Here is a 9,549-nt window from a genome sequence, read left to right as displayed (position 1 = left end):
ATGTGTAGCAGACCAGCTCTGTAGACTCAGTCTCCATTTATTGGCCATTTATGTACTTCCTAACAATTTGCCATATTTAAAATTGCACTTCATTTAGATTTATCAAATTATTCTTTTTCTAAAGGCTACTGACAAAATTATTGAATGTCCTAATCTAATTTGTTCCATAAAATTGATAGGTTTTAAAGCATGAGTGGGTAATTTGGGGGAAAATCATATCTCATGTTATAAGTGAGGAGAGAGAGAGCATGCCTCACAGAAACAAAGGAAGTTCAGAACTAGTCTAAATGCCAGTGAAAAAAAAAACAAGAAAAATTTATGGAATAAAAACAACAAACTTTGAAAAACAAGAATTTTTATCAACTTAGTGACAAACCACAATTTCAGGTGCAATCCTCCTCCGGATAAAGAGCTGATAGACCCAGAGACACAATTTTGTGGAAATAGTCAATGTGGGAATTTCATTTGCTTTAATGCATATTGGTAGCAAGGTTGTTTTCTGTAGAAGCTGGAGATTTGAGGTGGAAGGGAACAAGAAAGATTTTTTTTTTCCATTAAAACTAAATTGTATTAAGATTATCAAGGAAAATCAGATTTCTTTTTACCCATTCCTTACTCAACTTGAGCATCACCTCTCAGTCATTATGTGCATGTCAGTTTAGGGCATGGGTCATTCTCTTTGTCAGAGAAAACCATAGGCAATTAAGAAAGGACCAGCTCAACCTTCTCTCTATTGTTACTCTTATTGTTCCATGAACATTAAGCATGTAAGCTATTCCTAGGTTGTTCTATTTTTCTCCCAAATGCAACTTTCAAGTACTAAACTCTTTGTTGTTCTCATTTTCTCTGTTTTAGATGATTCTAAGCTTCAGCACTCATGAAGATACTTTTACAAAACTGTCCCTTGTTTTTAGACCCATTCTTTGCTACTTGACTTTACTACTTCCTACTTCCACTTTTGGTATATTTCTTTTTAAAATCATAACAAAAGCCCAAGTCTTCTGCTATTCTACCACCTTCCACATTTTTGTCGAAGAAGGGCAAGTGGGTAGCCTAGCATGATCTGTTTTAGATAAAGATATTGTGGCTATTTGTGATTATTACACCCCTTGATGCTTACCCAATAACTTTTTTATTGATTCATTCTCAATATTTCCCAAGAATTGAATGAAGCTCAATAGTCTTCATTTTGTCCATTCCATTTATTTTCTTCTGTGAAATTTTACTGCCAAGTTTTCAGAACCCATAGTGTAGTTCATCTGCGTAAAGTGACTTAAATTCAGAGATAGTGTAATTAGGGTTGATTTTAACCATTACCAGCAGGATAAATGGTCAAAGAATATGAATGGACAGTTTTCTCTGTATTACTTTTCAAAGCCAGTTTGCTTGATGTGTCCCCAGTGCATCAGCATTGGTCTCTTCAGATAAGTTCCAATTTTCCTTCTCATTGGAATAGTTGTCTTTTGCTTCTTTACTGTTTTATTAATTGCACATCTCCATTCCTCATGTGCTGATAGCCTCTATAGAATATTGGTTTTGGAATCCATCCTTTCTTGTTTGTTTGTTTGTTTGTTTGTTTTTGTTTGTTTTTCAAGGCAATGGGGTTAAGTGACTTGCCTAAGATCACACAGCTGGTAAATATCAAGTGTCAGAGGCCAAATTTGAACTAAGGACCGCCTGGCTCCAGGGTGAGTGCTCTATAATTTATGCCACCTAACTGCTCGCAAGAATCAATCCTTTCTTCACTCTGAATCATCTGAGATCTGTTTTTCTCAAATGGATCTAGGACCTGGTTTCATGTCAGACAATCTCCTTTTCTTTCCCTGTCTGAAAGAGAAGCTGTCACTTCCCCTCAGACTTCTCATCAATTTTATCCCAGCTAACCCCTTCTCTTTATTAAGAAGAAGACTATGAATGATTATTTTTTATGTTGGTTCCTTTACCTCTGGAAAGATGAAATTAACAGTAGTTTGAGTCAACCTGTTTTTTTGCTTTAGGAAGAAAGTTCTTCAGCAGATGTCCGGGAAATGGAAGCTCCCTTGTATTATCTTATGTCTTTGGACCAGTCTTGTGAACTATTTCCAGGGCAGGAATAAGACCAAGATAAGGCACAAGTGTAGGAATCACCAGGAACAAAAGAGATTCCAGGGGATATCTGAATCATCACAGAGTATCAACATAAGCCATTACTATCATCTTGTATCTGGTTCCACGTCAAAGATCCTGGGTGGAGGGCGTGGTCATGAACATAGAGCTTATCTGTGTATTGAGCAAGAAAAAAGTTCTGGAGGCATAGCTATATGACTCTGATCCCAGGAGCAGAGCAGGGATTCTGTTCTAATCTTTAGCTCAATTTGAAACCTGAAGTGGAATAACCAGAGGAGGTATCCTATCCTTTGGGGTACCAGTAGTTCATTTACTTTAAACCTAAATAACTGACCATTGGACTAACAATAATTAAGTCCAGTATCAATCTACTAAAACTTCCAACCACACAGAAAGCAATTTACCAGTCCTGGGACAAGAGTATGATTTTGTGACATTCCATCTTCCCTGCCCTCTCCTAGTACAGAGATTCGGAGCACAGCGATTGGTTTGCACGAGGTCATACACTTAATAAGTAGCAGGTAAAAATAGTTCCTACCTGAACTCTGGATCCACCAAAGTTGAGATGAACTTTTTTCTTTGTATTACAGGGGCCAAGGACCTTGGTGGTCACTCATGTACTCTTTTGAACTTGGCATGAACTTTGGAGCAGATTTAAATTTCTTTGTAACTTATCTATTCCAGCACTGTGATTACTTAATTCCTGTTAATTGGTTCCAAACAGATGAATGATGCAAGAACAAGAAATAATAACCTGCATTTTGGATGAAGCTCACTTTTTAAAAATACTATTTTATTTTCCTCAATTACATTATAAAAAAATCTTGCATTTTTTCTCAACCACATGTCAAGACAATTTTTAGCATTCATTTTTTTTTAGATTTTTCAAGGCAATGGGGTTCAGTGGCTTGCCCAAGACCACACGGCTAGGTAATTATTAAGTGTCTGAGGCCGGATCTGAACCCAGGTACTCCTGACTCCAAGGCCGATGCTCTATCCACTGCGCCACCTAGCCACCCCTTAGCATTCATTTTTATAAGATTTTTAATTCCAGATTTTTCTTTCACCTTCCCATCATCTGAAAATTATGGACAATTTGATATAAGAAAAACATATGCTACCAAGTAAAATATATTTCTATATTAGTTACAGTTGTGAAAGAAGAAACAGATCAAAAAAGAGTAACCCCAAGAAAAATAATAAAATAAATGAAAAATATGCTTCTGGGGTGGCTAGGTAGCATAGTGGATAGAGTACCGGCCTTAGAGTCAGGAGTACCTGGGTTCAGATCCGGCCTCAGACATTTAATAATTACCTAGCCGTGGGGCCTTGGGCAAGCCACTTAACCACATTTGCCTTGCAAAAAAAAAAAACTGGATAAATATGCTTCAATTTAAGTTCAGAGTCTATCAATTCTTTATCTGACTATGGACAGCATTTTTCTTTGTGAGTCCTTTGCACTCTGCAAGGTTTGGGGATTTGATGACCCCATTGCCATTTTTTCTTCCAATATGAGCATGTAAAGGACTTCAACACCTAAATGGAATCCTTTTTGCTCCACACCATGATGGTACTAAAAGCTGTTCATCAGGCATGCATCTCCCTATATGGCATTTTCCATAATAATAAATATCAGAAAGTCAATTCAGTAATGCAATTCTATTTTACAGGAAGAAATGATGATCTGGCAACCTTCAGGAAAAAGGCAGAAAGACTTGTACAAAGTGATGCAAAATCAAATGAAGGGGACCAGTAAAGTAATGTACAAAGTATCTACAACATTGTCTGTTGATGAACTATGAATAGTTTACCTCTAGCTGAACTGTTCATATCAATATTGAGAGATACAGTGGCACTGGGGTCAATCAAACCACCAAACCTTGAAGAGCGTTCTAATCAAGATGGAATTCTTCTTGAATCCAACTTGTTCTAATCTGAAGTTTAATTTGGTGCTAATAATGAAAAGAGGTTCATCATTATCAGAATTTAATATAGATTTAAAATTCATACACAAGTTTAATTTTAGTACTTTATGGTGTATTTGTGTAGACCAACTCTTTTGAACATTACAAGTATTCTTTGAGGTCAACAGTGCACAAAAGGAGGTGACAGCATTCTGATTAGTGACCTAGACTTGGAGTTAGTAGACTGGTCTCTAATTCATTCTCTACTGGGGATGATTCCCTATGTGACCTTGGTCAAGTCATTTGTCCTAAATTAGGACTTCAGTTTCTCATATGTCAAATTAAGCCAATTTACTCAATGACTTCCAAATTCTTGTCCAATTCTAACTAGGATTCTATCACACCTTTTATTTTCTTTCTTTCTTGCTTGCTAGGCAGTGGGATAAAAGTGCTTGCCCAAGGTCATACAGCTAGGTTATTATTAAGCATCTGAGATTAAATTTGAACTCAGGTCCTCTTGACTCCAGGGCCAGTGCTATTTCCACTGTGCCACTTTTGCTAGCACTTTGTGGTTTTCTAAGCTGTTTATAGGCATTATTTCCTTCAGTTCTCACAACAATTCTGAAGTAAGTAGTGCAAGGACTACTGAGCCATTTAAGCAGCAACTTTTCCAACAATACACAGGAAAGAAGCTGCACAGCAGAATTTGATAATCCACATCTCCCTGATCCACAAAAAGTTTCTTTATTGAAAGATTTTCTATATTAATTTAGATTATTACATTCTCTATAGCTGTTGCCCTAGATTTTCTGAGAGCACTCAGAGGATAATTGACTTTTAAAAGGTCACACAATAAATATGTGAACTCAATCCTTCTGGACTCCAGTTTAACCATTTTGTCCCACAAGATTAAAATTAGGGATTGGAAACATAAAAAGAGAAGAAAAAGCTAGTAGCTTGGAACCTGGCAGTAAGCCTATGAATTACAGAGAATCTGACAGTTCTTTGCCACTGCACATCCTATGGTGCTTCTAGGACACCAGTAATGAGATATAACTTTTATTCACATGGAGAGTAAAACAACTGATCAACTTCAGGTTTGACATTCATTGCTTGCGAAAAGTCCTAGCCTGGACCAAGATAGCTCCCCTGGTTTCTAGAATTTTACTAGACTGAATGCAAAGACCTCAGCTGGAGCAAGCATTAGTGCTAGGAAAGCCAAGACCTATTTGAATTAAAGCTCTGTTCATTCTAAATTTAAGCATTAAGAAGAGTATGGCCACCCTCACTGGAGAACACAAAGGAGGATGCTCAGTGGAACTATCCACATAGAGCTTATCTGTGTATTGAGCAAGAAAAAAACTTCTGGAGACATAGCTATGTGACTCTGATCCCAGGAGCAGAGCAGGGATTCCGTTCTAATCTGGATGTTCTGTGGAACTATCCATTGTTGTTTTGTACCAAACAGTTAAGATATGTTTATGATAAATTCTGTTTCTTTCAAAACTTTTCTATTTCTTGTCTATGATTTCTTCTTAATTTTCTTCTATCCTCTTTCATTCACTTCATTTTTAAATTTAATATTTTATTTTCCCAATGGTGTACAAAAACAATTTATTATTCATTGAAACATTTTTTTGTATTCCAAAATTTGAGTTCCTCTTCCCCCAACCTGCATTGGGAAAGTAAGCAATGTGACATAGGTAATGGATATGTTGTCACACAGTACACATTTCTATATTTGTTATGTCATGGAAAAAATGCAAAACTCAACATAAAAGAAGAAAAATTAACTTTTTTAAAAAAGTGGGCTTCATCTGCATTCAGATTACATTAGTTCTTTTTAAGGAGATAGAAAACTATTTCTTCTTTGAGCCAATTCCAGTGAGAGGAAGATCCAAGCACTTCCCCTTATTCCCCCCCATCTTTTTCTCCACTAAAAACTCTTTTGTATCTCTTTTATGTGAAATTTTATCCAGATCTAACTTTCCCTTCCTCTTTCTCCCAGTGTGTTTTTCATTCTGACTAATTTTATTTTTTTATGTCATTTCATCACATTAAACTCATACCCATGCCCTCTGCCTATGTATATTCCTTACAATTGCCATAATAATGAAAAGTTCTTAGGAGTTAGAAATATGGAATCCATGATGGAATGGAAAATGTATAACTTTATTGAATCCCTAATGATTTTTCTTTCCTTTTTAAATGCCTCTCTTGAGTCTTGTATTTTATAGTCAAAATTTCTACTAACTCTTGACTTTTCATCAGGAATGATTCAAAGTCCTCTATTTCCTTACAAATCCATTTCTCTCCTGAAGAATTAATTTTTCTTTTGTTGTGCAGGTCAATCTTACTTGTAATCCTAGCTCTTTTGCCATAAGGGATTTCATACTTCAAGCCCTTTGGTGCTTTGATTTAGAAGCTGCTCAATCTTATATTATTCTGACTATGGTATCATGATATTAGAATTGTTTTTGTAACTGATGGCAATATTTTCTCCTTCACCTGGAAACAGTGGAATTTTGCTAAAATATTCCCAAGAATTTTCATTTTGGAATCTCTTTCAGGATGTGATCAGTGAGTTCTCTCCATTTCTATTTTTCTCTTTTTGCATAATTATAAATACCTTACTTAAGCATTAAAAAAACCTATTAAAAAACTTAAATGCAAAGGACTATGAATGAAAAATAATCTACCTGTATCCAGAGAAGAACAGATAAATATAAAGAGGTATGGAATTATTTTACATATATATATTTACATATATATGTACTTATATCTATATCTACATATAATATGTATGTATGAAATGTGGAGGGAAAGAAAATAAATTTACATGAAAATTGTTATATATTTAAAAGAAATAAGCTGTAAATAATAGATTGTCGGTTTCATTTTCATTCATTTAAAAAATTATACAATGCTATAGAAATGCTTGTACATTCCATTAAATAAAACTAAAATTTAAAATGTGTAAAGATAAAAAAGGCGATGCATTATCTGCAAAAGACAATAGAAGACAAATCAATATCAGTATTAAGAATAGTTTTAAAAAATAGATAATTAATAACTGAAAATTCAGCATTTATTTTAAAACATATTTTAAAAATACCTAATTAGGGGTGGCTTGGTGGTGGAAATGATAGAGCACTGGCTCTGGAGTCAGGAAGACCTGGGTTCAAATATGGTCTCAGGCACTTAATAATTATCTATCTTTGTGGCCTTGGGCAAGCCACTTAACCCCATTTGCCTTTTAAAAAAACCTAAAAAATACCTAATTAATACACAAAAAAATTAACTGAATTAAAGAAGATATGTACTTCCTTGGAAATTTGACCTCATAGTTATGGACTTTCGATTTAGATTTATTCAATTCATTTCGATTCAGTCCAATGCTAGAACCTGATAACTATGGAAATACCAATGCCTCAGAAGGGTTTTTTGGTAGAAAAAAAACTTATATGGAGTTAAAAAGACTCGAACAGAAATCATGCCCCACCATTGCCTGATTGTACATATCTGTACAAGTAATTGAACCACTCAGGATCTGAGGATTTTACATTTGAAAAATGAAGTAATACTTGCCTTACTCACCTCATAGAATTCTTATGAGAATGAAAGAAAGCAATGCCCACAAAAATCTTGGCAAACTGTATAGTTCTAAAAGGAGTTATAGAATCACTGGACCAGTGCTTGATGGGAACTTGGAAGTCAATGAGTACAACAAGTTTCTTTGACATGTACAGAATAGAAACCCTGGATAAGAAAAGGGACTTGACCAAGGTCACAAAGGGAGTCATCAGCGCAAGATGGATTAGAAATTAGTTCTTTTGATTCGAAGTCCAAGCCCCTTCCCAGGAAACCATAGGATACTTCTGATGGTCAAAGTAGATGGCACATCCAAATGACATATAACTCTATAGAAGCTCTGATTATGGCTGTGCTTGCATTGAAAAGCTATATAAAGTTCTGATAATGATTCAACTCCTTTTACAATTACTTTCGAACTTGACATCAGCATAGAACAAATTGGAATAAAGCAGAGTTTTATCTTGCCCAGTCATTTTATCACAAAATGGGAGCACCTGGGAGAGCTCTGATCTAAATGGAATTTCACTGACTCCTCATCATGCCTGCACATGAGCGTATATCTCTCTGATAATAATGATCAGGTTGATTCAAAATGAGCTCCCTCCAGAATCCATGACACAATTTCTTGTCCTTGCATTACTTATCATACTTCTGTGTGAAACTAATTAGCAGGAATTAAACGGTAGCAGTCCTGGATGAGGGACACAGATAAATCTTTTTTAAAAAATAAACCTGCTCAGAACTTCCTGTCAGGTTCAAAAGAGTTCATGGTAGTCGCCAAAGTCCATGTCTTCTATAAACAAAAAAGGCAATTCTCTGTTTAGATGAGTCCATAGTTCAGGCAGGATCTGAGCTCTGCCTGCCACTTATTGGGTTCATGACCTTGTGTAATCCTTTAGGTTTTCTGAACTCAGTTTCCTAATCTTTAAACTGGATGAGGAGAATTTATTAAGAAGTGGGGTTATCACAAGTTCCCTAAAGTTCACTCTTTGAGAACTAAGTCTTCTAGTCCAACACTGTAAGAAAGTGAGGGCTAGGGACCAAGGTCAAATGTTATTTTTGCTTTTATTCTCAGGTCACTTAACAACCATTTGGCTCAGTTTCTTCACCTGTAAAATGGGGATATTAATAGCACTTTGTTCCTTGGGTAGTTGAGGATTAAATGATACAATAATTAATATCCAACTCTCCAGAAAAAATGTACACTCATTCCATTTTTCCATTTAATCTGCACTAGTAACATTTTCTCCAGCATTTCCTTAAATCTTGAAATAAGACAATCAATCAAACCTTGATATATGGTATTTCTTAGATGACCAAAGTCTAAATGCTCATACTAAGAATTTAGCAACAAACTCCCTTGAGATGGATAGAGTTGGCTTTAGAACATCCTTGGGCAGGAATCTTGGAATCTTATTTTTTTGTATTTTTCTTTTCTTTCTCAAACTCTCAACGTCCCTTTTATTTCAACCGACCAAGAGACTTTAGTCAAATTTTGCAGATGATGGAATTTATGGGAAAGGCAGAGAGGAGAATAAATTACCCTAGCAAGATATGGCCTGTTTTTTTTTGAAGCGTTCTCTGTGGGCTGCTCATTAATGGCACACTATGTTACTTTTGGAACTTTAAAGACCTACGGGCAAGTCAAACATGGGTCAAAGAATCCATTTTGATGTGATACCCATCATTGTATACCTGATATGAAAGCCAAAGTCAATATGTAATGTGTTCCATATCAATCCAAGGTGGAAGACTAAAAGGAGTAAAAGGAACTATGGCTACAGTGTCAATCTGAAATATGTGGTTTTTCTCCAAGATAGAATGGCGCAGGAAATTTAGGAAGGTTTGCTTGAGGTGTCATTAGTAGATGAGGACAGACACCAAGGAAGGTTGGAGGGTTAGCATCATCAGAAATCATGCCACCCCGAAGGATCAGACTCATCAA

Source organism: Macrotis lagotis, chromosome 4, assembly GCF_037893015.1.
Source record: "Macrotis lagotis isolate mMagLag1 chromosome 4, bilby.v1.9.chrom.fasta, whole genome shotgun sequence".
Classification (NCBI taxonomy): Eukaryota; Metazoa; Chordata; class Mammalia; order Peramelemorphia; family Peramelidae; genus Macrotis; species Macrotis lagotis.
The sequence above is the reverse complement of the archived record's forward strand: the minus strand, read 5'-3'. Positions refer to the sequence as shown.